Below are 27,930 nucleotides of genomic sequence, written 5' to 3'. Positions count from 1 at the left end.
CAGACTAATTTGCATACAGCCAGGTTCTGAAACTGGGATGGTGCAGTGAGCTAAAAAACGGTGTTGGATCTAGCCCTGATCTCTTGACTGGGTGAGAGCTTTCTGCTTAATTCAGAGACTCTGTCCCTCACCACCCCTTGTTGTAAATATTTTTGTCCACCCTAAGCGTGGAAGGGTATTCTCAGATGTGAGACCCTTGCTCATTGCACCATCAGGATTCAAGCAAACCGGGCCGAAGACGGCTGTAATGCCAGAAACCGGTCCCCGGGAGCTTGTTTCCTTCCCAGTGTAAGAATTGGCTTTTGTAGTTTGGTTTGCCCTGTTCCCATCATGCACTGGGACAGGAACAGACTAATTTGCATACAGCCAGGTTCTGAAACTGGGATGGTGCAGTGAGCTAAAAAACGGTGTTGGATCTAGCCCTGATCTCTTGACTGGCTGAGAGCTTTCTTCTTAATTCAGAGACTCTGTCCCTCACCACCCCTTGTTGTAAATATTTTTGTCCACCCTAAGCGTGGAAGGGTATTCTCAGATGTGAGACCCTTGCTCATTGCACCATCAGGATTCAAGCAAACCGGGCCGAAGACGGCTGTAATGCCAGAAACCGGTCCCCGGGAGCTTGTTTCCTTCCCAGTGTAAGAATTGGCTTTTGTAGTTTGGTTTGCCCTGTTCCCATCATGCACTGGGACAGGAACAGACTAATTTGCATACAGCCAGGTTCTGAAACTGGGATGGTGCAGTGAGCTAAAAAACGGTGTTGGATCTAGCCCTGATCTCTTGACTGGGTGAGAGCTTTCTGCTTAATTCAGAGACTCTGTCCCTCACCACCCCTTGTTGTAAAAGGAGATGATTCAGGCGGCGGCAGGCTTCATTTCGGGAACAACCAGCTTTTAAGACTGGCCCGGAAGAGTTTGTGTTCAGAGATGGATCAGAGGTGAGAGGGCAGTTTGTTCCACAGCCGAGGGGCGATATAGGAAAAAGAGTGATGGCAATTTCGGGAGGTACGAACACGAGGCTGGATCAGGAGAGATTTGTTGCTAGATCTGAGTGATCTTGCTGGAGCATACCAATTGAGCTTCTTTCCGAGGTAGTTAGGACCAGATTTATACAGGATAGCATACGTCAGACTCAGAAACTTAAAATGGCTTCTTTGGCGGATGGGAAGCCAATGAAGTTTTTTCAACGGGGAGGAAGGAGTTCTGGGTGGAAGTTTCAAAGGTCAATCTGGCCGCTGCATTCTGCAGGGACTGCAGTTTGGAGAGCAGATTTTCGTTGAGTCCGAAAAACAGGGCGTTGCCGTAATCAAGCCGGCTGATGACCAAGCCCTGCACCAGAGGCTTCCTGGTTTCAATGGGAAGCCATTTGAAGATCTTTCGGCGATTACGCATAATCCCGTAGCAGGTGCCAATAACCTGGCTGACATGATTCTTCATGGACAGGGAGTGATCAATTGTTATCCCCAGGTTGCGGATTGCAGGTTTAGGGGGAGGACAGGAGCCCAGTTCCGGCGGCCAAAAGTATGCCCAGTTGGAAAGAGAAGCCACCTGATGCACTACAAGGATTGGCTAGAGACGTTTACTCCAGCTGACCTCTAGTACTAGTGTGGGTCTCTCTAGGGCCAGGGCTGCTGGCCCCCTTACACCCCTGGAGGAGCAGTTGGGGGAAATGAACTGGACTCCACTGCCCACCACTGGTGCCTGGCAAGAGGCCAGGGGGCTCTGGGGCATTGGGAGTGAAGCAAGAAGAGTGATCTACTGGCAGGTTGTGGAGGCGCTGCGCAAGAAGCTGCCACCAGAAGGAGAGAAGCACCTGGAGCAAGGCAAAGGAAATGTCTAGCACAGGGAGCCTGAAATTGCAGCTGCTCCTGAAAAATGCTCTTTTTTGAAGCCAAGAGGCCTAACGAAAAGGATCTTGATGACCAAGCTTGGCTGTCAGGAACAAAACAAATCCAAGAAAGTCAAAATTGGCCCAGTATGAGCTGCACAGGACTAAAGGTTTGCCTTTTTAAAGAACCAAAATTAGAAAAGCGGGTGCTTAAAATCCCCCCGGTGGGCCAAGGCCTGAGGGGAGGGGTCGGTGTGTTGTGGAGCATTATGGATTATTTTCCCTGGGCAGGGTTTGTGAGAGCAGCCCTTCCTAGAGCCCTCATCCAGCTGCATGGACCCCATCCCCTGGGGCACAGCGTGAGTCATGAAGTCCCGGGGGATCCCATCCCCATGGATCAAAAGAAAACAGAAAAGAGGCTAGTCGAACATCAGAGAGACCCTGGCATCCCATGCCCCAGACCACAAGAAGAAGGAGTCTGCTTTGATCCCACCTGTGGGAGAGTCAACTAAGGTATTGGGGATCCCGACTCACAGGAGGAGGGAACAGAGCGGCTTGCTCCAGCCCACTTCCCTCACAGTGGGTGGGGGAGCTCGCAGGGCTTATGGGGCTCTGGGGATATCCTCAAAAGTAATCAGATGCCCGACGGGGCACGGGCACCTTGCACTGCTGAAAAGAAACTTACTGGGGCAACGCTGCTCTCAACTGTAGAAAACAGAATCACCCCTTAGACAGGTTTATCTAATTTTCATGCATTCACAGAGCAATAGATTTTGTTCTTGGGCTCTGCAGTGGGTTCGATTGTGGTTGGTCCTATAGCTGCATTATGAAGCCTGTAGACAGTAAAAGAAATACTCTGACATTCTTGTTTATGATTGCTTTTAATATCAATTATTTATTTGGAATGCTTTAATGACAGCCTTCTTGATAAGCCCTGTAATTTGTATGCCTACAATGCATGCATTTAGATCTGTTTATTGTCCCCATTGGCTTTATTAGTGATGCCAAGGGGAATCATTACTTATAGTTGTTTTATTCATGTGGTGACATCCTGGAAAAAAACAGTAGGCCTGCTTTATATATAATGACACCCCCTTGTAGTGTGTTTGTTTATTGACAGTTCGAAATAAAAGAATATATTTCATCTTCATACATCACATAAAATAACAGTGTTCATTATAAAATAATATTGAATGCAATAATCTTAATAAATGCTCACAAATAGCAAGTGAATAATTTAGATTAAAACAAAGTTGCATTTGTTAAAACATTACATTTGTGTTTTAAAACAAATAAAAACATTGGCAACATCATTAAAAGGAATAATGGGTGGGGTTATTAAAGTTTCGAAGATTCTTTCTCTCTAATAGCCCATGCTACATTAAAGAATTTGGAAACTGCAACAACTACCACTGAGGTCGATTCAGTCTTACAGATCCTGAGGACATTAACCCTACCAAGGATTGTGAGTGTTTTACATAAAGATTAATCCACCTTCTACTTGGCACTGCATGTGTAGTGTGACCTGATATAAGGGTGTCACCATTACCTGAGGTATATATTTGTAATTTAATGTGTAGTATTAGTAGTGTGTGTGTTTTAAAAGTACTTTAAAAAGCTCTGACTGCATAATAATTTTTTGAGTGTTGTTGTGTGCTAGTGAACTGAGATTACTAGCCCACACCACCTCTCCTGAGTAGGACTTGGAATGCTCTGCATCACTACTCTGACAGAGTCAAATTCTACAAAGTGGTTCTTAGGTCCCTGTAAAGAGACAATTTTGGTCCTATTACTTGAGAAGGATTCCCATCCTTCAAACATTTTAACCCAGTTTTATACAATGATAGGGTCACAGGCATTGTTAGTCGGTGAGCTGGTGAAGGACATTGTCATTTGCTTCTATTATCGAGGGTAGTGCGAGCTGGTGATTAGTTGAAACAATTTGCATCTGCAAAACCATTTTCAACAGATTAAATAATTTCCCTGTAATCACAGATCTCTTTAAACGACCGGCAAGTGTTATTTTTTATTCACAAGCATATTTTCTCGATCTAATGGCACTTGAAGATTGGGAGAGTAAATGTGCATACTAAAATACCCGGGAGGGTCAGAAATGAAGAAGAAAAAGAATACATGGTGGAAGACATGGAATTTTAGCAGCAATAGCAGCTATCAACATAGGCCCAGATGCATCAAGGTAAAATCCGCTCGCAAAGGGGTAGATTCTCAGAATCTGCCCCTTTGCGACCGGTATTTTTGCATTTGGGATGCATCATCCCAAATGCAAAAATCGCAAATTAAGAATTCGTTAAATTGCGATTACTTGCATTTAAGGAATCTCGAATTGAGATTCCTTAAATGCAATGCATCAAAGTTAAAAAAATTAGGGATTTCGCTAACAGGAGTGGCAAATTATCATAAAGCTCAACTTCATGGTAATTTGCAAAAACTTTGAAAAATGCACTTTTGTGCATTTTTCAAAGTTTCATGTTGCGCACACACATGCCCTAAGGGCATGTGTGTGCGAAACACATATGCACAGATCAATTCCAGGGTTGCAACAGGGTGTCCTTTGGACACCCCTGCACCCTTGAAATCGCATTCTCAATTTGCTATTCGCTAATTGCGATTCGCAAATTGAGAATGTCTTCCCATTCATTCCTATGGGCCTCTAGGCCCATAGGAATGAATGGGGAGGTATTCCTTAATTGCGACTCACAATTTGCGAATCGCAATTAACCCCTTCTGCAGTACAGGGCTCCTGTGCTCATGACGAGCTGAGCTTGTCATGACCACACCAGTTTTTATTGCTGTCCAGCACAGCAGGGGAATATCGCAAGTAGGGATGAGGTTAAGGAATTTTAAGAATTCGCTATTTTTTGAGCGAGTTACTCTTGCATAGCATTTTGCTATTCCTTATTAGCAATTCCTTATTTTTCGCTAATAAGGCATCGCAAGATGGATGCTTGATGCATCTGGGGGTTAGTCTAGTAACATTTCCAGCATTGGCTGAGGCATTAATCACATTTTGTTGATGCTTGGCTGGTTTGTGAGCTGAGTGAGGTGATGGGTGTCCACTCAAGCCTGTGAAAGAAGCTGCTCAGTCGAGGTACTTATTTACAGTTTTTTCATTAGTGTTCTAACACGTCTGTATATAATTTGTAAGCACTTTCCTGCTGATTAGGGTACATATTAGTTCGTTTTTGCGTAAGAGCTGTGGAATGCACGTCTTACATGAGCCAGTACTCTTGAGTTGTCCGTACCAAGTCTTAACTTTTCGTCAATTTTGGGGACTGGACTTTTTCCATGCTGAAGGACCAGTCGTACTCAATTCAAGCCTTCATCTTTAGAGCATGCTCGGTACTTGAGTCACCACCGGCTGTGTCTTCTTTTTGTGTAATTCCATTAGTGGACCATAAGAGTCTGAGGTAGGCTGCAGTAGCATGCCGTGCACTTCCTGAGACATGGGAGGCATGGAGATCAACCTCGACTGGCCCTTTAAGAGCTCTTTTGCATGTGTTCCTGTTCATTCATGGCAAAATGAATATAGACCCGAGAGGGAGATGGGAAGAGAGAAGAATAGAAAATGGTAAGAAAGATAGTGAGGGAGAGAAAGAAAAAGAGAGAGAACCTGCGAGGGAGAGAGAGAGAGAGAAACTGAAAGAGAGACTGGAAGTTGAAAAGAAAGTGAGATTTGTAAAAAGGAGAAGAATGTGAGAGATGAAGAGAAAGGACTTGGGGGACAAAAGATAATCGAAGATCGTATGAAAGGGCCATAAAAAGAAAAAGTTAAAAAAAGGACATAGGGAAGAAAAAGGTTGAGTGAGAAAGAAAGAAGATGAGAATACCAAATGTCTGGATGGAAGAGAGTTGGGCAGTGGGTTAACAATGACGTTGATGACAATGTGAGAGAGAAAGAATGGCACAGCTGGTGTGTGGAGGCACTGAACTGAAAACAACGTTGTGAGGAGTGCTCAGAGGTCTTCATAAAGAAGTACACCACCACAAACAGAAAAAAAACATGATATAGAAACCCAGATTCTGAACGAGAATGTTTGAAAGTGGATACTAGATAGAAGTAGAGAGATTCACAAAGGGAAACAATAAAGGAAAGACCCGCAAAGACAAATAGTAATAGAGGGGCCCGACATTAGAAATATTAGCAGAGTACACTACAGAAACAGACAGTGTAACAGAGACTCACAGGTAATGGATATAAATTATAAAAGAGACTTCCTAAAAGGAAAGGATTGAATGGCATCTGGTGACAAGGTTGCTGAAATTGACGATTGTTGACAGCGTTGTGGGTCGTGTCTCTCAGCGATGTGGTTGCAAAAAAAGCAGATGGACATATTACAAGCAGCGCTGATTGACTGAGAATATTTTGAATTCTGACACTTGTCAAGGAGGCTGCCCGCCGTACCTGTTGGGCATGGGTGTGCGAGCAGTGCCAATTGCTGTTGGCAATGTGCCAAATGAGATCCAATAGTCAGCCTTAATAATTCATGAAGGGTATTGATTGGTGCTAGGCTTGTGAGCCCTAGAAATGTGACGGATTTACATACAGAGACATCATGGTGTTTTCCACAAGTTGGCCTCCGATGGAAGGAAGGCAGGCAGCCCTCTTCTATACGGCAATTTAGAGTGTTTGGAGGGAGTCAGTCACTTGAGATAGTCCCCTGTTGGCCAGAGTCATAGTTGGGAGGGACTTTACAGCTTTGGTTACGTGAGAAAGGGTGACTCCCTTTTGGTACGGTAAGAAAAGGGTTGCGGTAGTTTGCATGGCCAGTGTTGAGGTTTGATGGGCCACAAGCCAGGAAAACAATGAAACCACAAGGGAAGATTGTCCTTCGGGACCCAGTTACACTTGCTAGTGGGAAGAGGATTGCTGGTGGTTGGAAACATTCTACCAGATTAATCACACTTTGACTCCAATTAGCAAGACAACTTGATGAGCCGCATCAAATGGAAAGGGCAAGAATGCGCTATATTTACCATGATATCACACATTTCGGTTCTCTCCTTGCACCCTTTTGACTGCCTATTACCAATGCCTGCACCCTTGCGCTATGTGTAAGAGTGTTTGCATTGCAGGCAGGATTGTTTTTGTGCAGGAAGAGATATCTTCCTGCGCAAAAATAATTATAGGAGGCGTTTTCCTCTTTCTAAGTGTGTTGCAGAATGCAGCACACTTAGAAAGAGGATACAAATAGAAATAAATATATTTCTCTTTGTAGCCCCTCTATTGGAAAGACAAACAATTTTGATACATTCCCACGTTTACCTATCTTGGTAAAGTAAACACAAGGAGATGATGGACGGAATGCTGAAACGTTTCAAACACTCACCCCCAGTCACTGATCTGGGTTGAATCCATCGTCATTCTCTAGCTCACTTCACCACCTCAGTTCAAATCTGGGAATGTGCCAAAGTCCATGGGTGGATGCTTGGGAACACGCATGCTCCAACTATGGAACGCCTCCCCAGGGCAGAGTAAGGCAAGGTAGTGACTGGCGATCCTTGCATTATTTCAGATTTACCAAGCAACTCTGGACCAGGCAAGGTGACCTTGGGTGGCTTGGTAAATCTGACTTAAGGATTGTGTTGCCCTTGCAACACCCCACGTGACACAAGAGCAATGCAAGCCTCTGATACATCTGGCCCATTGTATTTTGGGCACTAAGTAGGTGGAGATGGCTTTAGGATGAAGCAGGTGGTACAGTTCGGGAGGGAAGTTTTCAGGCAAGAATTGGAAGGTGTCTTCATGCAAGTGTTGGACTTTGATTCCCCAGGAGTGGGAAATCTGCCTTCCCCAAAATCCAACACTTTTCCAAATGTTAGTTGAGTTGGTCTGAGCATAGAAGATCTACCCCTAAAAATGCAACACGCTCCCACATATTTGTGGCCCACGAGGAGATTCAGAGCCTGTGTAACAGAAATCATCCATGTTTATTCACTACAATTTTTTTTTAAATTACCACTACAAACTGAATTGTGATGTTATCTCCGTAAAAGATGTAAGCATACTGTTTCCTACGTAGCCTATTTGTATAGGGATTCAAAGTTTTTTTTTCGCCTGCTAAATTTTGCAGAGATACATTTCATGCTAATAGAAGCCAGTCAAGCTATGAACAACCAACGTCGTGCTACTCAAGCTACTTGCATATTTATGGCATCATCATATATGGTAATATTTATGCAGAATGTAGAATAGTTCACATATTTGAATTTTGTTCTACACACAATGCATTTGCAGAAGGAAAGTTCTCTCTTTTTTTAAAGTATACCTGTTGTTGAGCACTTTGTGTTAGGGTAACAAGGATATGCATAACATAAATTGAGGTAAAGTTCATGATTTTCAAGCTGATACCCTGAAGTAAAGAACATAAAGAAAAACAACTTGGGATTTTTATAAAGTTATACATACATTGAATGCTAACAACGTACTCACACCTTCTCAATTATGCTTGATCACAATCAATATCTTGAAGGTTAGATTTACCACAAAGTCCCTTTTACAAGAGCTGGTCGGATTTAGGGGTGGGGGAACCTGGGGCTAGCATGCACCCAGTATCGCTTTTGCAGTCATAATGAGGCCATCGTGGTGCGTTCTTTAACATTTTGGGGGAATATTGCTCCTCATGCAGCAGTGACAGCAATGACTTACAATGTAATTTCTAGTTACATTCTGGTCTAAGGAAAATAAATAAAAATACACTTCTTTCCCTATAGCTCTAGAAATTTGTACCTTCAATTATCCATCAAATCTGCCAATCTAGATCACCCCCCGATTAAGTTTTATTGCATACTCTCAACCCTATAAGAGAACACATACAGTTTGTAATAGAATGAAACTATTTACTTTAAAACTCTTCTTGGCAGTTTCTTTTACTCACTCATATGTGACATGAAAATGAGGTATATTGATAGACAGACCCGTGCCTAATTTGTTAAAAAATAAAAGTGCCAGGGCCCTCATCAGGAGGCCACTGCAGTTTGCACCACCCATTTACCTTATTAGCATTGCCAATGACAGTTCCAACACAACTTAGCATTACACTCATACAAGTTTGAAAATGCATTCAATTCCAGGCCCATAAAGCTATAAGAATGACTTAGCTGCAAGCATTAGCCATTGATAATCTATACTGAATTAATAAACTGTTATTGTGCTCATCGTTAACTAGACACACAGTGCCACCATGTGTCAGGCTGTCACAAGTGTTGGTGTTGACAACTAAGTGCTGGTGCCTAGCACTTGTAACCACCAGCTCAAATTAAGCACTGGACAGACCCCAAAATAAATAGATAGAGCTTCAGCACCATCTTCTACCAAGTTCCAATAGGGGTATGTTCACAAATTTTGTAAAAAAACGCACAAATCTTAAGTGCTAATCTCTCTGCTGCGTTTCACTTTTTCAGAATTTTAGCAACAACAAAAAGTAGTGTAATTTATGAATTTCTGACACTCAGTTCATACTATGTTGTGAGCAAAAATTGTTAGCAACTAAGCCACTCATTGCAGCAGCTAAAGTTTACTCAAAGCACTAAGAGTTACAGAGACAACATTAACATCCTTTCTTCAATGGACAGTAAATCTGCAATCAAATATGGTTCACTTAAACCTTAAGTGTTGATCTATGAGTGAAATGAGTCTGTAGCATCAGGGGTCTTTCTTGTCATCTTGCCTATTATAATTATTGAATGAAACCAGGAAGTGAAAGCCCTTCTCTGAGAGCAGCATTTAGTATCTGTGTTATTAGAGGTGGCCATAAATTAATTTCCATTGTGTATTCATCACAGTAGATCCCTTCTGGACCTAGAGATGTAATCTTTGTTAAAAACACAATAGTTTCGACAACTTTCTCCATCTGAAAAATTATATTGATGACACGCTGTATGGGAAGGTGAATCTCGGGCTAACTGGGGCAGATGAATCATAGACCACCTTGAAATGCTTGACCGAAATATCCGGGGTGATATGCGAGCACAAAGTGTTCTCTTCCTCCTTAACAAAAATTGGTTGATTTACTTTCTCCCACAATACAGCGCTTTGCTTGTGAGTGCTTGCGTGCAAAAGCTGGTCTCATGCTTCCTCTCCCATATAATTTTTCCTATCCGTCAGAGTTTTTTAAATTTCTTATGACAAGCCACAATTTCATTAATAACTCTGGGTTTTTCTCAAAGCCTTCCTTATGTGCAATCGAACAACTTTTAATCAAACCATCTACATAGTGCAGCAGAGTTATGACAGCATAGGCACGAGAAACATAAATGTTATTTAGGGGTCACCAGGGGTCGCAGCTGTGACCCCCTTGCTTGCCTCCTGCGACACCTGACCTTGCCTTTGCAACCCATGGCGTCATGGATGGAAAAATCAGTGCCTGGAACACAGGGACAGCTAGCCTTAATGGGTGTCAGCTGGGATTATACTCTCTTTCTCTTCTGCATTTATTTCTTCCTCTAATAGTGACGAATGTCATACTATGCACTATTATTGCAATACAAAATGGAGTTCTTTAAAAGCAGTTAGATTTGGTGTACAATCAATTTAACAATGAGTCCAACAAGTTATTATTAGGACTATTTTGTCCCACATACCTCCAGTGGACGTCTAGTACACTTTTATCAGCAAGCAGCTAGTTCTTCTGCCGTTAGTAATTTGGCACAGTCATTTTTTTCAAATTAGAAAACAATACTTCGCTCGGGAGATTTGGATTTCTTTTTGTCTTTTTCTTTTTTTTTGCGTGAAGCAGGATTTTTCTTATTTTAATGGAGGACAATATACGCAGAATAGCTATAGTCTGTTTGGAACTGCATGAAGCCATTGGCCACAGTTATTCTTTGGGGGGATTTTCCACAGAAGGCTCCTTGTTGACTCGAACAGGTCTGACTATTTTGCCATATCAATAAGTATTTAATCACAATATGACTGACAGCAATGCATTACATGCAGATGTAAAGTTATTTATTTTTTAAAGTAAGTGTCCCTTCTCTCTTTAACACTGAATAAGTGAAGCCAGCCAGAATATGTTCAGCTGCTCTTATGGCCTTGAAATCAGGTCACACCAAAGGGAAGCTGGTCTCCAACTTGTTTTCTCCTGCTTAGGGGTATGTGTAGAAAGTGAGAATATTTTGAGTGAGGCGCCTAGAAGGAGAACAATTTTATTAGCTAATTAGGATTAACGGTTAACAGCAGCAGTAATGCTGGTACACCAGCGGGTGCTTCACTGTTATTTGGCCTGGGCAGCCTTTAGTACAGTATTGGTTTGTTTACCAACTGGGAGTTGCATTTGCCAGGGCCATGCTCAGTTTGGTCTTTGTTCCAAATAACTGTATGAGTGCTGCTATGCAGAATGTTCCAGTGCCATCCAGAACTGAAGCGTACTTGGTGTCATCACCTGAATTGGTGCTGAGATGAAAATATTGTCAGGCAGTGGGAAGCAGGAGGTTGGAGAGAGAGGGTGCACGAGTGGAGGAGAGAATGGGCAGAGGCCAGGACCCACAGATTTCACACTGGAAACAACCTTTACAGCGCAATCATTACATTGCACCACCCTTACAACGCAGTCATTACATCGCAACATCCTTTACAAAGCATGTCACTACAACGCAGGCATTACAACGCATACGATTACAATGCATGACACTACATTGCATGTCACTACAACGCAGGCATTACATCGCATTCCATTACATGCATACCATTACAACACATAGTACCCCTACACTATCCAACACTTACCCTCCTTTTTCACCCTCTGGAGTTCGAATAGTAATTTTTACCCCTACAATATCCAACGCTTACCCTACTGTTGCACCCCCTGGAGTTAGAATAGTAATTTTTACCCCTACACTATCCAACACTTACCCTACTGTTGCACCCCCTGGAGTTAGAATAGTAATTTTTACCCCTATACTATCCAATACTTACCTTAAATGCAATGCTATGGTATGCGTTGTAAAGGTATAATGCAATGGAATGGAATGCATTGTACAGGTAGTTTCTAAAAATGCTATGTAGTGTCATGCGATGTAAAGGATGTTGTGATGTAAAAAACTGCATTGTAAAGGCATGCGTTGTAAATGTATGCGTTGTAAAGTCATACATTCATTTCACACAGATCGAAGGCTTCATTCAGGTAGAATCTTTTCTAGGTGATATTTTAATAGTTAACCACGGTCGCACTCATGCTTATTCTAAGAGAGGTCGCAGGTTCCTGAAATCTGAGATGTGTTCCAGTGAAACATCCTACCGTTGTCTGTATGAATGCTTTGGATGAGAGGGAAACTGAGATATGAACTTCGTTTCAGGTGAACTGTTTAGATACTTTCTTTGAGTTTCCAAAAGTCATCCGCACAAATTCAGCACGTCTAAAAAAAGACTAAAGCTGCCAGTTTATATTATCACGTAATGTTTCAAAATTATCACCAGGAGTGTAGCAAAAGTCAGTGCCATATGTAGACAAATTGATCAACCACTCATTACATACAGGAGTAGTGCCGACTTTGTTTGAAAATATTTAGTACTGGCTACCATAATAAAGGACTTCTTGAAACCTGATAGTTTTTTTAAATAAGCGGGCAGTATTAGAAATTGGCTGGTGGGGCTTCTTCATGGATTATTTGTGCCTAGCTACTTAGCAATATGGGATTGAGATGTGGCCCGAGAGATTACCAATGGCTGAGATTAATTCAAGCATTCTATCCATCACTTTTTGTATGCTGCAGATGTTGCCAAAAGTGGGATGGGTATGCCTAGATGTGGGTCCCAGGCACAATCTGTCACTGGAAACAAGCTATATCCGGCTGATGAGCCCTAATCAGGGCCAAACTGCTCCTGGGTTGCTTCTCTTCCAGTTCAGGGAGAACCTGACCTGACAGTTCAGGCTGGACTGTTCCCATTGGAGAAGGATCAAGTCAGATTTGCATACGACGGTGTCCAAACTGAGGTCAAGGCCGGACTGGCTGTACCAGGCATCAGACATTTACCTGGGACGCTGGAAAGGTGGGGGGCACTTTTGTTGCTAGGGGCCGATTTCTTTAGCAGTACAGCAGTTTTTAAAGCACTGCAGCGTTCCTTGTATTTTCAACAATTTTCAGGCAACAAAAAAAGTGCCAAGATAGCTCTGCTGACTAATGGACATGCTGGAGAGAGATCTGAGTTTTGTCTAGCGACAGTTTTGACTCACCTAAGGTAGCGCAGAGCGTTAATATGCTTGCTGCAACGAGAGTGTAGTTTGCAGATCACAGAATAGTATTTTATATGCATAGCCCAGGGAGTTACTGCTTTTGCCACAGAGTTCTTTTTATCACTGTGGAGTTCACAGGTTACAATAGTAATCTAGGTTAGAAAGTTGTGTTTTTCTCAGTCTTTCACTACCCACATTTTGCAAAAAAGGTTTGTTTGTGTAGAAATGCATTCTTATTAGTAAAGTCAACCCCAACCACTGTGCTATGCTCTGAATCCTTGGTTTGCGCTTACCCAGATGAAGGACTCTTTAAAAATGCCTACCAGTATGGATGACATGTGAATTCCACACCTTGTACTTCCCTTTGTCTTATGTAACATTTTCTATTCACTGATTTACATATGTTTGATTTATTGTCTCTGTATGCATTTGTAAGGTAAAGAGCTCCGACACCCTACACTGGTATGAGAAGCGCTATATTATAAACAAACAAATACATGTTAGAGAGGGGCTATGGAGAGATAAGAGGCACTGTTGGAGGATGATAGGGAGGGAATCATTGAAGGTCCCCAAAAAGATTGTTGTATCCTGGTGCATGGTAAGGTCATCATTTACTATGCTTTAAAAACGATTGCAATTGAATACATATTGATGACAAATGTATTGTAGAATCCACAATTTCCCCCAAATATTCTAGGAGGGGAGAACCCTCCCCCAAGCCCCTTTGAATTGATCAGGCTCCATCGCTGTGCTTGTTTGCAATGCACTGTACGGGGCTGGTCTGACAAAAGTTGTCAGGGCTGCTTTGGGTTCCCAGACTGGCCCTGACTGAGGTTGTATGGTGTGTAAAATATTGATGGGTTGGGATGGGGGCTGAGGGATTACTAGTGCCTCAGAATAAATCAAGCATTCCATCCATCACTTTTTTGTATTTTACAGTATGTCATCCTAAGTCAGATGGGTATGCCCAGATGTGGGTCCCATGCACACTGTGTCACTGGAGCCAAGCTATACCTGGCTGATGAGACTTAACCAGGGTGAGACCGGTCCTAGGTTGTTTGTGCTCCAGTTCAGGGAGGACCTAGCCAGGCAGACCGGGTTGGACTGTTCCCCTTGGAGCAGGGTCAAGGCTGAGTTGCATATGGCTGAGTCCAAACTGTGGTGGCACGGTGTGAAAAATAGCAATGAATTTGAGTGTAGACCTAGTGATTACCGGTGACTGAGATTAATTCAAGCATTCCATCCACCACTTTTTTGTATACTACAGCTGTGTAGGAATAGCAGCAATTAATTAAACATTGGTTCCTGATGTGTCTTCACCTGTGGGTCAGGCCCATGTCCGCAGGCATGGATATTAACAACAAATAGTGTCAGTATCGGTAAGCAATGGTGAATGATCGAAATGTTGGGAGTTCAACATGTGAATCTGAAAGCTTGCCTGCCATAGTTTCTCCAATGGTGTGTGACCTTGCCCTTAACAGCATTTGGATTGTGGCTCACGGTGTCTGACCACTGCCACAATAGTGTCTGACCACTGGCAATGTCTATATAAACTCCTTGATGGAGATTAACCCATAAAAACTGTCCAACATCTGGACAGCACCTCCTATGTATGGAATTTGATGACCATAATCAGCACCCAAACAGAGACAAAGCAGTGCATCTCTATTATTTCTTGTTTATATTAAAACAATGACAAACTCAGTTTAATAGATTATATTGTTCCCTAAGATCCAGGTGTGGGCACCAAAGCAGAATCTCGATGAAAAGATGAAGCTGTGCATGCCCCAGCTACCAACATATTATTCAAGTGCAAGTGCAAGTGAAATGAAAGTACTTGGACAATTCGCCTTTGTTAAAAAACAGCTATCAAAAATAGTCTTTCAGTTCACATAAGAACAAGCTGTCAAGTTGTCACTCTAGCCACAGCACTTCAAGCATGATTCATATTGAACCCCTTTCTCTCTATTAGAGTGGGCTCTGTGCACTCAATATCAAAAAGCTTCATGAGTACTTTCATTGTAACTTAATGAATGACATGACTCTACTGAAAAACAATATATTTATCTGCAGGTTCTGAAACACGGAGAAGGTGCACTGAGGATTCTGGGCGACATCATGTTTTCCTATCATTCTGATAACCATTCACTGAGTGCAGGTATGGCCAGAGAACACAGCAAGGGGTGGTGACTAAGCGGGGGTATAGGGTTGAGTGATGATGGGAGCAGAGTGGAGAGACCAAAAGTTATGGATGGAGAAATCATGGCTAGAGGGAGAGGTCAGAGCAAAGCTGTGTGGGGAAAGCATGAGGGAAAAGAAACACACAGAGGGAAGACTAAGATGGAAAAACCAGATGCCAATACACATGGGAGGAAAAAGGAAAGGCCATGCACTCCAATGCACTGATAATAGTCATGATGTTAAAAAGTGCTAAAGGAAAAATAGTTTGCTGTTATATGCAATGGGAGGCTACGACTCATCCCATTAAATAATGGTGAAATGAAACTACCCCAGAATTAGGAGAAACAAAATAATAGTGAGGAAGCCATTACATAAGGAGAGGGATACTGAGGCAAGAAAGCTTTCGAATCTTGAGCAAGGGGCAGACCTACAGCCCATGCTAAGTGCATGGTAAAGTATTGACACAATATGTTCTCCACTGACTGCTGTGGCTGTGTGGAGTAGGACTGCAAAACCGTGCTGTAATAGTTCTTCCACAGGAAAAGGTCATTTTTGTGTGGCAGGCTGCCCAATCTGTACTCTTCTAAAAGTAAAACAAATTCTGAGACATTCCAGATGGGAGTTTTCCATGGAGCAGTAAATAAATAGCTTAACAATTGACAACAATCTGTATTTACTCCCTTAAAATGCATTCTAGAATGGAGTGAATACAGAACTTCTCAGGCTAGAACCATCCGTCTGCTGTAAGGCCCTGTATGTAGGGTTGCCCACAAAGATGTTGGAAAGAGTTACCAACATCTGCTGCCAGGACAGTTCAATAATTCCCAGCAGGGGAAAATAGACACCATTGATTACCAATAGAGCCAAGGATATATTTCATAATTGCTAACTTTGTACCTCTTTGTCTTACCAAGTCACTACATATGCCTCAAGAAGAGAGCTAAGATGTGCTACTGAAGAGTTACTGTTTGTTGCAAAAATCAAAACAACTACTAGAAGAAGAAGACTGGGACCAGTGGTGACCTGTACGTTTTGGAATGAGTTGCCAGTACAGCTTTGACTACAAGATCACCTTTGTGTATTAGTTTCAAAATTAAAACAGGTTTATTTACTTAATATGCAACTCTATCCATAGCGGGGTGAGTGACAGATTTACTGCTTGGACAACAATTGTTGGGCTTTGAATCATAGATTAAAATCAAAATCATTAGGCTTTATTTGTAATATTGGAGTGGGTGATTCTCAGTATGTGTGTTCCAGTGAAGGTTTCTCAGTTGGTGTGTTGCTCAAATATGAATTTACCTTGAAAACTCAAAGATAGAGACACTTGACAAAACTGGAACCCTTGGTTTAATTAAACACTGCAGCCGGGAGCGCAGCATACAGAAACGGGTCTGAAGAGTGACTCAATGTTCAATCATTTTGAACATCTTTTTATTCATTCCTCAAAGCATCATAAAACAATTCTTGAATCCTGATTTGGGAGTGGAATGTGGGACTAGTCATGAAGCAATAAATTCCTCCCACCTGATGGCATATACAGGTGGGTCTCGATCTTGCGTGGACTCAATGGGGGCCAGTGGGTAATGTATCCAGATGTTCGGCACGAGGAGCACATGATTGTTGCACATGTTGAGTGTGCTGTCTCCTGATTGGCTGAGTGTTCATAACCTCATGTAGAATCTAAATATATGGTGTTTTGGGAACACAAGCCCCTCCGGCCATGTGTGTTTTTTTGGGGAAATTCTTCCAGGACCATTGTGTTGTTGCTTCCTATCTGTGGTACTATTCTGGGTTTTTACTATTAGCACATTTGTCCTGCTGGTTACATGCAACTCTACCTGTGATCTGTCAATCACTAGCTTCAGGCCTAGGGTGCCGGGCCTGCCTGACCATGTATTTCTTACTCTGGGTTGATGGAGAGGTCATATCAGGAGATTTCAACAACAGTGATTTGATTTCATTTTTTTACATGTATCAGTGCATACATCAATATTAACATTCCCCTCTCAAGTCGAAGTTTCGACGACATCATTTACCCCATACTTCATGACAGTCAAATTGTTAAAGGCTTGTCGGGTATCAGTTTGAACTATTACCACTTCCCTATTTACTTCCATTCCACCCAACTTGAGGACTTTAATTTTACAACAGGAAATCACCACCTGCAGTAAACCACACAAAAACAGTAAAAAAAATGAGCATATGCAGCAATGACATGCACAGTCCTGTCACCCGTCGGGGGAGCCAGTAAAACTAGCCGATGTACCAGTCCTGCTCAGAGGTACCTCCCTCCTTATGCATGTCAGTATTAAACATGGGCGAATTTTGCGAATTCGGGATCCGCAAATTTGCGGATTTGCGAATTCGCGATCCGCAAAATTCACGAATTTGTGCAAATTTTTGGCTTTTTGCGTGTTCGCAGGGTTTTTTGCGTGTTCACGGGGTTTTTTGCGTGTTCGCGGGGCTTTTTGCGTCTTCGCGAGCCGCTTGCATAGCGAAGTTACCCATGCAGTCGTTTATGGGAGAGGGAGAGAGAGATAGATAGATAGATAGATAGATAGATAGATAGATAGAAAAAGAGAGGAAGAGAGGGAAAGAGAGAGGGAGAGAGGGAACGAGAGAAAGAAAGAGAGGCAGATCTCTGAAGGGCCAGATTCCTGAGTTGCCCCTACAGAACATACAGCTTTTTATTTTTAGCAAAATGCATATGAAAATTGTGCTGTAAAGGTCTCTTTTAGTTTAACTCCTCCTGACAACTCAAAATGGGTGTATTTGCCATCCTCTCCCTTCTTCCTGTTTTTTATATCTGTAAGTGCTTCCTGATGAGGTTTAATTCCTTGGACAGGTGCCTCGTTGCCTACTTGTAACTATTCTCTGACCCTGCTTCAAGGGTCAGAGCAGGGTCAGAGAATAGTTGCAAGTAGGCAACGAGGCGCCAGGAAGCAATTAGCAGCAGGTGTCCAAGTTGAAGTTAATTTGTTTGTAACCCTTTTGTAAAAGGTTACAAAGAAATTAGGTTCAACTTTTGCACCTGCTGCTGTAACCCTTGCTTGGCTGAAAATTCGTCCCCGCTGATTTGCGGATTTTACTGCGATTTCGCGAGATTCGCAGATTGCGAAATCGCAGAAAATCCGCAAATTCGCCTGCGAAACGGATTTTACGCCCACCCTTAGTATGTAAATGATACCGTGCATGGATGGCGAGAGTCGGAATCTCATTGATCATGTTGTTGCCTGGGATGAATATGCAACAGGACTCCCCAATCTTGGAACACACCTCTCCCTCCATTGCGGTCATCAAGTCTACCACATACCGATATTGCATCACCATGAGGCAGATGACTCTTTCTTCTTCCTTGATTGCATTAAGGCTGAGCTCAGTATTGTTCATCATTTTCATCTTCTTCCATCTGGTTATTTGCAATCACTGGGTGTTTGCTTTCACCAGCACGGTGAAGAAGGGTACGGACCATCCCACATTAACTTGTGTCAGAAAACAGTCTGAATTCTTCCAGAATGTCCTTGAACTGAGCCCAGCCAAAATAATCAGCAGTTCTTCTTCCTCAAGCCTGATGCAATAGAGTTATTTTTCCCTGTAGTATATGTAGTGTATGTTGCTACAGATCTTCTCTAGGAATGACTAGGGTAGGGGTGTGTATGGTGACCAGGGAGCACAGTCCTCGCCATCTGGGGACAAATTGTGTTTAGGCAAATCCACTGCGTTGCCAGTTGGTATCCTTCAGTGTGGAGGTGCCCCATTGCATGTCTGGTACATGCAATGTTGCACCACAGTTCTCATTACTACCAAGTTGAAGCGTTCCTTTACCTCTGAAATGCAAGGAATACAGTGTAAGATTCTGCAGAAGTAGGGGTTACCCCTTCCCTTCCAACCATGTGTCCGCATGTCCGGCACAGGGAGCAAGTGATCGCTGCGTGTGTTGTGTGCACTGTGTCCTGAGGGTGCCTAACTTCATGTGGCATCTAACTTTATGGTGTTTTGGGAACACGCGATACTCCAGCCATGTGTGTTTTATTGAGGCCAATCTCCCAAGACCATTGTGGTGATGCTGCCGATCTGTGGGACTAATCTTGATGTTTCCTATTTGTGCGTTTGTCCTGCTGGTTACATGCCACCCCACCTGTGATCTGTCAACCAATAGCCTCAGGCCTAGGGTGCAGGGCCTGCATGACCACATATCTCTTACTCGCGATTGATGTAGAGGTCATATCAGAAGATTTTGACAACCGTGATTTGATTTTTTTCTGTACATATACGTTTCATTCCGTTTATCGACATCAATATTAACAGATGTAAGTGGATGTATTTCTCATTTTTTGTGATAGTTCTAATTTCTCAATTCTTTTGGGAAAGGGTAATTCTCAATCAATGTGAATGTCAGTATTTCATATTCTTTGTGGCAGTTGACAATCTCAATGCTTTTAAGAGAAATATTTCTCAGTCTGTTTCAGTGCAAGTATTTCTTGTTCTTTCAGAGAGTTTACATTTCTAAACCCTTCTGATAAAGTTGTCCTCAATCTGTGTGAGTGTTTCCCTAGTCTGTGTGAGGTCAGGTATTTCAGAATCTGTGTGAGATTTAGGGCCAGGTGTACAAAAATCTAGAATTGTGGTTTCCAAATTGTGATTCTTAATGAAGCGCAATTAGGAAATCTCAATTCCTGCAGAAAGAAAACTTACATCCTACTAGGCCACAAATCGAGCTATTTCATGAATATTAATGAGTTAGGTCACAATTTGTGAACCATTATTTATTGCAGCCATAATAGGGATGGGGGCCTGCTGAGGTCAGTAGGGTAGCATGCCTGTGATTGCTTTCTAATAAATCAATGTTTTATTTAAATGTATTGAGTGCCTTCAAATAAGGCAAAGATATTTTTTGAAATGCAGCCTGTTTTCCTTAAAGTAAAATGGGATGCGTTTAAAAAGAAAAAGGAAACTTTGAGGTTTCATTTTTTTAAGAGTATGCAGCGGTCCATGGGATGATTGTTTGCCCTTAAAATATTTTTTAAGATTCTTAATGGGTTTTAAACTGGTGGTAAAGTATTACTGTCTTACCGTTGGAATTCAGTGGCATAACAGTAATACATACCATACCAATTCGGTATTTGGAAGGGATGCCCTAAACATAGCCCTTTCAAATACCAGATTGCTAACACAAATTGTGCTTCGTTAACATGTTACCGAATCACAATTTGTGCTTATGTACATTTGAAAAACCATTTACGGCTGCAAACAGTATGATTCTGCCAATCAGGCTGTTTCTGATCACAAAAATCACTAGTACATCTGGCTCTTACTTCCTAATTCCTATATGAGGAGAATGTTCATCTGAATCAAGTGCCTATCAAAATTATTTATTACAGCGCTATAGCAGAGGCAAATAATGTTGCTTATTTCAACAGTGTTTCATTCTCAAATTCCATGCTATCTCAAAAATGCCTTCTAAATCCTGTGTGAAAAACTGACCTTGACTAAAATATTCTGATTGTTGCCTCTCCTTCTTTCCTTCGAATGATACATTCCTACTTTCCATCCCTGGACGCCTCCTCTCTCTGAACACAGCCTACTCAGTTACATGTGTTTGCCTCAGTCTCTATTATTGCATTATTGCTTCTGCAAATTACCCACACCTCATTTCAAAGATTGTAACTAATAACCTATAAACACTGCACTTACTGCTAACTTTTGGTTCCTGGAGCAATATGTTGCCTGGAGTTGAGTGCTTCAGTCCCTCATCAAGGGCAGTGAACGCTATATAAATGCAATTACACTAGAATACTATAGGGCAGGCAGGGGTACAATCTGTCTGATAACTGGTATTTATTAAACTATGTTATAGGTGGGATTTCTCAAATTTACATAGTGGGGTTTCTCTGTCTCTGCAGAGTGTTTATTTTTCTATCTACATTAATTTGTATGCTCTCTATGTCATGACACATGCTTTTATTGAACACCCCTATGCCCTAGAGGTTCTTGACTTTATAAGGGAAATTAGATTATAAAAATTAGACCTTCATTCATAGACTATTATAAATGTTGTACTTGTTTCTTGAATGTATCTAATGGGAATAGGTGTAAGATGGAGAAGCAGAAGCAGAACCTGGCAGACCCAGGGTGTTTAGGACCCCAAGGGAACATTTTCGAGCGCTTATTCTCCAAAATGGGATCTTTTAAGAAGATTGTCATATAGGGGCACATATTTCTCTTTGGGCATGTTGAATGTGTTTTCTCTTTAAGAACATGAGGCAACGATTGAAACAGACATCATATCATGGGGAGCAATTTGAAGTCCAAATGCTGTGCCACTGGAAACCTTTGAATCCTTGCAGTAGATAAAATTATTCTTTTGTGAATTTGAAAAGACATTGCCACTACATATTACAACCATTTCAGGTCTCTAACGCCATTTGGCAAGGCCAATATATATGTCTTTTGAATCCATATACCCATTAAGCTTATGTATAAAAGTGTGAAATACTCCCAATGAGCACTGCTGATTGCTTATTGAAATAAGGACTATTGAGCGCTCATAATATTTTTCAAAGTGCCAAGTTGTAACTTTCTTTCTGAAGGATACAGGATTTTGTTTCGTTTTCAAGTCGAAGGGCAGAGAATTCCATAGTCTGGTTCCTTGGGATCTCAGACCTGCCAACTAAAAGGAACATTTCACCAGGCGAGGAGATGTTGGGGACTTGGAGGGGGTGAGGCCTCATGCCCAAAAGTACCCGGGGGGCACTTTTGCCCCACCCTACCCCTAAATCCCTCCTCTGAAAAATAAGGCTTGCTGAGGCTTATGCCGATGTCCGGATGATGTTTTGCACTCCTTAATCGGCATATGTATTTAAAAGCTCCAAAATATGTGCTGGAAATCCACTGTTTACAGTGTCTTTGGGCTCCTTTTCTCTGCCACAGTGTGATATCGCTCCTCACCGTGTGACCGTGTGAAGGGAGCCAATATCATGTGTCACACGGTGTTCCTGGGTGTGTTGGCAGGTCTGGAATCTGTACCCCACATCCCAGCTCACCTTTCCTCTGGTAAGCAAGAATGGAGGAACTGAAGAAAGATGTGTGACCGTGAACTGCAGGCTGCACCCAGGATGACAGAGTTGCATTCTAGGGGCCTCATTTATGAAAAGTGACGCATCGCTGCGTGAAAACAGCGATGCGTCACTCTTCACTGCGCACTCCTTGCGACATTCCTGATGCGTCATATTTAATGTATGCATCATGTCGCAAGGACTTACAGATACGTCAGTATTTCTGACGTATCTGTAAGCGCAAAAGTGACGCATTGCTGGAGTGTGTCACAAAAGTGACGCAACTCCAGCAATGCGTCCTTTCACCGTCAGTCTTACGCCTGCTGTGAGGCAGGCGCAAGATTTTGACTCAACAGCATCCTAAAATTAACGCAGTGAAATCTCATAGATTTCACTGCGTCACTATTACGAGGCTTTTTGCGGGGGAACGCCCCCTCTGCATACATTATACCTGACGCAGGTATAATGTGGCGCAGGGGTTTAAAAAATAACGCATCTACCTAGATGCGTCACTTTTTAAATATGGCGCAACAAGGCGCATTTTTTACACCGCTGGTGCGTCACAAAAAGTGACGTACCGGCGGCGCAAAACTGATGCAAGGCCTTCATAAATAAGGCCCTAGATGCCAGATAGCTGGGTCTAAGTGTGTAGCAGTTGCGTGTGTAATCCACAAGAATTTGAAAATGGCCCTCTTCCTCACAAGATCCCCGCGGATCTATTTAATTTCATTTCAAAGTACCAATTTCTATATATTTTAAGGCTGAAGAGAACTCCAACCGCTGCATTTCGTATGCATTGCAGAGCCCCAAGAAGATGAATGTACTAAAGTCTACATGGGGACCCAGGAAGCATTTTATTGAAAAACTAAGAAATGAAAGAATCCTAAGTAGAACTCTCAAGTAAAAAAATCAGTTCTTAAAGACTGATATGTGGTTGAATAGGGAAAGATAGGAGCCAACAAGGCTCGTTAGTCAAGTCAAATCAAATCAAATACCTTTATTCGATCTGTTTAAAAAAAAATAGATCATAAAAATACATGCTAAACATATGTTTCATACAGTAAAATCTGGGAGGAAGTAAATGTACAAAACATATATATTAGAACTGTTATCAGTGGTAATTTACATTTGGCTATTCCTCATAAGACACAAATTAAGTAGTTAATGCCACCATCCAATAAGATAGACACAGTGCGAATTCAGATTCCCCAGTTATTTACAAAAGATAACGTGAAATAAACAACTGGGGAAATAATTTTGCACGTAAATTAATCCTTTAGCCACTAAAAAGAAATAAAAACAAGTTTAAATATAAATAACCCCCAACTAAATACTCTATTATCTGTTCTTTCAAGCACAGGGTGTAAGTGAATCATACAGCTCACCAATAAAGAGGACACAGTGAAACTTCAAGCGTCCCATTTCCATGCAGAAGATTCAGGATACACACAACTAGAAGTTAGTTTTATATACGAATAACCCTCAATCTAAGAATAACCAGCGATAGGGTAATAGAAGAAATCGTTTCTACAGGTCCCAATTATAAGAACTGTCTCCTATTCTTGCAAGCTCAGAGAAATGAAGCTACAGCATAGCAGACAAAGGGACATTTAGATTTTTCAAAAAATGCAGAGCTGGGCGACACTGAGCAAAACTATAGCGCTTTAAGGGCCATATGTTTCAAAAAAGAGTTTTGCGATTCTCAAATTGCAATTTCTAGCAAATTGCAATTAGAGAATCGCAAACTGAAATGTATGTAGGATTTGCTATAAATTTTACGAATCCTACATATTCCTTATTTGCGAATCGCAAATTGAGATTCGCAATTAAGGAATGACGGGCCAGATGCATCAAGCGAAATGCGCTCGCAAAAGGGCCAGATTCTCAGAATCTGGCCCTTTGCGAGTGCAATTTTTGCATTTGGGATGCATCATCCCAAATGCAAAAATCGCAAATAGAGAATTCGCTAAATTGCGATTGTTTGCATTTAAGGAATCTCAAATTGAGATTCCTTAAATGCAATGCATGAAAGTATCAAAAATAGCGAATTCGCTAATAGGGCACGCAAATTACCACGAAGTACAACTTCATGGTAATTTGCAAAAACTTTGAAAAATGCACTTTTGTGCATTTTTCAAAGTTTCATGTTGCGCACACACATGCCCTAAGGGCATGTGTGTGCGCAACATATGCCCTAAGGGCATGTGTGTGCGCAACATATGTGCACAGATCACATTCAGGGGTGTAACAGGGTGTCCTTTGGACACCCCTGCACCCTTGAACTCGCAATCTCAATTTGCGAATCGCTAATTGCGATTCGCAAATTGAGATTGTCTTCCCATTCATTCCTATGGGCCTAGGGAGGTATTCATTAATTGCGACTCGCAATTTGCGAGTCGCAATTAAGGAATTCTAAGGAATCGCTATTTTTATAGTGATTGTTTGATGCATTCCATTTTGCTATTCCTTATTAGCGATTCCTTATTTTTCGCTAATAAGGAATCGCAAAATGGATGCTTGATGCATCTGGCCCGACGTCCCTTTCATTCCTAGGCTAGGATAGGAGGCCCATAGGAATTAATGGGAAGACATTCTCAATTTGTGATTACCAATTAGAGGATCTCAAATTGAGAAGGCAATTTCAAGGTTGCAAGGGTGCCAAAATGACACCATGTTGCACCCCTGAAATATGCATGTGTGCACATTTTGCACACATACATGCCCTTGGGGCACTTTTAAAAAATCAAAAAAGTGTTTTTTTGAAGAAAATTGTGAATTACCACCAACTTGAAGTTGGTGGTAATTTGTAATTCCTTAAGGCCAAATAGCAAATTCCTGGTGCTGCCGGAATTGCATTTAAGGAATCGCAATTTTCAATTCCTTAATTGCATTCGCAAAATAGAGAATTGCTATTTTAGCAATTCTCTATTTTGCGATGGCCTTTTGGGATGATACATCCCAAAAGGCTTTTTCCAATTCGCAAATGGGCCGATTCAGATAATCTGCACGTTTGCAAATGGGAAAAAGCCTTGATACATATGGCCCTGAGAGCGGTACAATATATTTTTCTCTTTGTTCTTTATAGAAATTGCAGAAAAGAAAACATGGAGGTCAGATTGTTTAGAGGAGTTATCGCATGGGCATTGTGACGGATCATTAAAAGTATACATTTTCGCAGAGAAACCCAGCATCAATGGAATTAGATTAGCACAAAGCCTCAGAAGAATAAATCTATGATTTAAGTTTCTTAAACTTTCTAGATAAGCGTGCTCTCCCTCAGCTAAATTCGGGGGCAGGTGGTACAGTATTACAAATGTTTTTGTATGGTGCCTTTCTTTTATTTCGTAAGTAGCCCTTACTCAAAATAATGCTTTAAGAGAGTTTTTGGAAATCTGGTACAGGAACTTGGAATTATAAACAGTTCAGGTACTCCCAATTAGAACATATTTGACTTCACATACAGCGACCATGAGATTTTGTGCATGTTGTGCAGTAACAAACAATTATTTATGATAGTTTGAGTTAAGTCCACAGAGTCCCTTTTCCAGATCGAATGCTAGAGCATAATTGGGACAAATTTAACAATATCAGTTATATATGGTAGACCTAGTTCAAGATGAGAAACATCATTTGAAAATGAGCCAGGGAGGGAAGCTTAAAATAGGAATCTTCTATCTTTTGGAGGGCGACTATTGGTGCTGTCCCCCACAATCCTGCCCTATATGTTGTAGCCGAAATTATTTTGGCACTGTAAATATTTTTTATTCTGGCAAGGGGTTTTGAGCCCAATTTCTTTATTAAGGGCGAGAGTGCAACCATTGTTTGCTCCATTATTAGAGCCTTACTCTCCATATTTGTGACCATGATTGTTTTTTAGCTCTTGCCTGAGCCAGCGCATGAGCTGTCTGGCGAGACTTTTAGTGAGTGGGTTTCAAAAAGTCGACCACAGCTTTTTGTGTGGCCTAGAGTGCGCGGTTACACGCACAGTTACGAGCACAGGCGCCATCTGGCTTTCCTGTCTCGTCATGGCTCATTAAGTGAATCGCTCGCAGGCACCCTTACAGCCCGCTATCGCGATCAGTTTAAATTTCACGGTTGTGCGGGCGCGTCACTTTCAAGGCCGCGCGACCAAGGCTTGTAATGGCTTCCGGACGTGCCTTCTTTTTTTTTTTTTTACTTTTAGCGCGAGGCGCGTGCGCTTGTTTTTTTTATCACTCATGCACTTGAGGCCACCTTTTCGATCCTCTACCAGTACATACATCATTCTTCTGTTTTTCTTCCAGTCCTACACTCATCTTTACTCTATTATCCCCGGGCCAACAAAGATCATTCCTGCACCGGAAAAGCACAAACTCATGTACCGGTGCATATGTCATCCTTACTATACCTGCACCAGTGCATAACTGACCTGTCCCAACCCTTCTCAGTACATCATGCAACCGGTCTATAACTATAACATCATCTCTCCTCCCTATACCTGCACCACAGCATCACCCTGCCTCATAAATGTCAGTATATCCATCTTTTCCCACACAACACCATACTTATTACCGTAAGCCTCTGTGAAGATTAGCCCTGCCGATCTTCATACATTATCCATCTTGGTATCTCTGAGCCAATTAGTACCTCCGTTGCCTGCTGCAAAGCATTCATTTTCAGCACATACCCATGTAAGGAGAGACATAGGAAGCCTCAGTATACTACTATTGTTTTTTGATTTTGAGTCATTTTGTTGTGTAAAAATGTTTTATCTTTAGCTTTATGCACAGCATTTATAATACAAATATATATTGGTGTTCTCTTGCAAATATAATTTGTTATCGCATATTTTATTTTCCACAGTAGATGTACATTGCCCTACTCTTACATGACTTGTTTCACCCACATTTTAAGTAACTCGGTGTACTTGGGGACCGTGGTGGGTGCTTGAGTAGTATGCGTGGCCTCTGCTCACTCTTTGACTCTGAGGTGCGCTCGTGGCCCCAGGGCTTGAGCGGGCCTTCCAGCGGCTCGCGCGCAGTGGCTGCGGGGCTGCGAGTGGCTCGCGCACCGTGTGACTGCTCTCAGTGGAGACGGCCCACCTTCACACTGGCTCGATGTACCAGCACCCTAATTCAGACGTCACAGTGAGGTCCATGTTCATATAGACTTAAACACGCACTCTGGCCTCCGTTCCTTTATCCTGGTCTTTTCGCTCTCTCTGCACTCGGTCTTCGAGGGCCTGGCTGTTGGACTACAGAAGGTGCTTGAGATCTGTGTGGCACTTCTACTGCACAAGTCCATCATTGCATTCAGCCTGACCCTAAAGTTGGTACAGAGCTGGCTGCGTCACCGTGTGGTGCTGTTCTGTCTGATCCTCTTTGTCATTATGTCACCACTGGGAACCGGTATAGGTGTCAGCCTCAGTGAGTCAGGCGACACGGTGAACCAGCTGACACACACTGTGATGAAGGGCATAGCCACAGGCACCTTCATCTACATTACTTTCCTTGAGATCCTGCCCCACAAACTAAACTCTAGCAAGCAACACATCCCCAAGCTCATTGTGCTCATCCTTGGCTTTTCTGTGGTAGCCGGTGTCCTTTTCATCAAGTTCATAGCACTGCTGTGCATCCGGGTCACTGGCGAGGAATGATGCTGCTGGAATAAGACCAATTGTAAAGTTTGCCGTCAAA

At 42.2% G+C, this 27,930-nt stretch overlaps 1 pseudogene; it reads left to right on the top strand.

Moving 5' to 3' along the window:
- Positions 1-1,665: 1,665 nt before the first annotated feature.
- Positions 1,666-27,890, top strand: LOC147668226 (zinc transporter ZIP1 pseudogene; annotated as a pseudogene).
- Positions 27,891-27,930: the final 40 nt, after the last annotated feature.

This window comes from Lissotriton vulgaris, unplaced genomic scaffold (genome assembly GCF_964263255.1).
Source record: "Lissotriton vulgaris unplaced genomic scaffold, aLisVul1.2 SCAFFOLD_1128, whole genome shotgun sequence".
Classification (NCBI taxonomy): domain Eukaryota; kingdom Metazoa; phylum Chordata; class Amphibia; order Caudata; family Salamandridae; genus Lissotriton; species Lissotriton vulgaris.
Note: the sequence above shows the minus strand (reverse complement) of the source record. Positions and strands in the feature narration are given on the sequence as shown.